This window comes from Leuresthes tenuis, unplaced genomic scaffold (assembly GCF_036924035.1).
Source record: "Leuresthes tenuis unplaced genomic scaffold, fLeuTen1.0.hap1 SCAF_34, whole genome shotgun sequence".
Classification (NCBI taxonomy): Eukaryota; Metazoa; Chordata; class Actinopteri; order Atheriniformes; family Atherinopsidae; genus Leuresthes; species Leuresthes tenuis.
The window spans coordinates 258,601-261,140 of NW_027325388.1; the positions used below are offsets into that span (position 1 = coordinate 258,601).

At 44.8% G+C, this 2,540-nt stretch overlaps 1 non-coding gene across 1 annotated transcript; it reads left to right on the plus strand.

The window, feature by feature from the left end:
* The first annotated feature begins 537 nt into the window (after positions 1-537).
* Positions 538-728, plus strand: LOC140285246 (U2 spliceosomal RNA). Its single transcript, XR_011910353.1, has one exon. It is a non-coding gene; the product is annotated as a U2 spliceosomal RNA (small nuclear RNA).
* Positions 729-2,540: the final 1,812 nt, after the last annotated feature.

Sequence of the window (2,540 nt, forward strand, 5' to 3'; positions counted from 1 at the left end):
TTTCGGTGAATTTGACATCTGCCTTGCATGTAACAGATTAGCGGTTTAGCAGTTTTAATTTAGTTTGAGTGAAGGAATTCATTTTATAGCAAAATCCGAAATCGTGAAGAACTCATGGAAGTAAGCTTATTCTCGGATTCCTGAATCTTTAGATTTGCTCTTTCTTTTACTGCAAAGTACAACGTTGAGCAGCACTAATGAGTTGTTTCTATTTTTGGCAGGCTTTACCTTTGCGGATGAAGCCCTTTCTGTCTGTGCAAAAGAAATCTTGTTACTGTGCAGAGTGACTTCTCTGAGTAGAGTCGCCTTACTTGTTGCGACTGTGCCAATGTTCGAAGCTGGAGTGCAAAGTTGTTGCTTGAATGGTGCTCGCTGGAGCGTGCGGTAGTGTAAAGTTATACCATTTAAAAGGGCTGAAGAGTGCTCAGTGCAGCGGGTGGGCCGAGGTGCAAAGTGACACTATGGCCATAAAAAGAACACCGCTACAAGTGCGCATTGTGCCAGGAAGGGCCCTCGGACGTGAACCAGTGGACAGTTATCGCTTCTCGGCCTTTTGGCTAAGATCAAGTGTAGTATCTGTTCTTATCAGTTTAATGTCTGATGTGTCCTCTATGCGAGGACTACATATTAAATGGATTTGTATCAATAGGAGTTGAAAAAGGAGCTTGCTCCGTTCACTCCAAGCATCGACCCGGTACTGTAGTGCCCCTGGGAACGGTGCGCTCTCCTCTGCTCTTGTGAAAAAGCAAACAGCGGTGCAGGATGGAGGTTTCAGGGAGCCCAAGATGAAACTTTCTTTTAGTCTGCTGAGAAAAGAGAGTGAATGCGAAGTAGACTTTAACACGGCTCTGGGAGCGAGCCGAGTGCGGGCTAACCAGGCGAATTGCTTGAAAGAAACGCGACACCGAATGAGCGGTCAGAACAAAGCCTCAATACGGTGTTCCTGTGGTGTTTTTATAAAATGCGGTGAAAAAAAAGGTGTGAATGCCCCATAGAAAACTAAAAGGTGGAGCGGAAGTGTTCGGCTGCAAGAAGGTGTGAATGTCCGACTATATTTGGTGAAAAGCAGGTGAAGCAAGGTCTGAATGCCCAACCTTACATCATCAAAAGCGAGATCAGAGGTTTTTGGCTGCAAGAAGGCCATAGTTTGCCAAAAGTGGGTAAGGTGCGAATGACCGACTAAATATCAACAAAAGGGGGGGCGGAGGTCTTCGGATGCAAGTGGGTGTGAATATCCCACCATAGAAGTATGGTGGAGAGGAAGCTGTGAATGGCCGACCATAGTTTGCAAAAAGCGGGTGAGAAAAGGTGCGAATGTCCAACCATACATGATCAAAACAGGGAGCGGAGGTGTTTGGCTGCGACAAGGTGTGAATGTCCACCCATAATTAATGAAAAGTGGGCAACAAGTAGGTTCGAATGCCATACCATACATCATCAAAAGCAGGAGTGGATGTGTTCGGCTACAAGAAGGTTTGAATGTCCGAGCATAGTTTGTAAAAAGCTGGTAAGAAAAGGTTCGAATGCCTGAACATACATCATCAAAAGCAGGACTGGATGTGTTCGGCTACAAGAAGGTTTGAATGTCCGACCATAGTTGGTAAAAAGTGGGTATGAAAAGGTTCGAATGCCCAAGTTCGGCTGAAAAAAACTGTGTTCGGCTGCAAAAAGGTGTGAATGTTTGACTAAAGTTTGTAAGACAAGGTTCGAATGCCTGACAATGTATGATCAAAAGCGGGAGCGGAGGTGTTCAGCTGCAAGAAGGTCTAAATGTCCATCATTAATTGCTAGAAAACATGAAAGAAAATTTTCGAAAATCAATCTGCACATGATCATAAGTGGGAGAGGAGGTGTTCAGCTGCAAGAAGGTGTGAATGTCCTACCATAATTGCTGAAAAATGTGTTAGAAACGGTAAGAATGCCGGACCATACATCATCAAAAGCTAGAGAGGTGGTGTTCGGCTGCAAGTAGGTGTGAATGTCTGACTAAAGTTCAAATATATTAACAAAAGCGGGAGGAGAGGTCTTCGGATGAGTGGTTGAGAATTTCCAACCATAATCTATAAAATGCGGTGAAAAAAAAGGTGTGATAGAAACCTAAAAGGTGGAGCGGAAGTGTTCGGCTGCAAGAAGGTGTGAATGTCCGTCTATAGTTGGTGAAAAGCAGGAAAAGCAAGGTCTGAATGCCCAATCTTACATCATCAAAAGCGAGATCAGAGGTGTTTGGCTGCAAGAAAACGGGTAAGGTGTGAATGACCGACTAAATATCAACAAAAGTGGGGGCGGAGGTCTTCGGATGCAAGTGGGTGTGAATATCCCACCATACAAGTATGGTGGAGAGGAAGCTGTGAATGTCCGACCATGGTTTGTAAAACGCGGGTAAGACAAGGTGCGAATGTCCGACAATGTATGATCAAAAGAGGGAGCGGAGGTGTTCGGCTGCAAGGTCTGAATTTGCTGTGAATGTCCAACCATAATTTGTAAACACCGTTGAAGAAAAGCCTCGAAAGCCCGACTATACACCATCAAAAGCGGGAGCA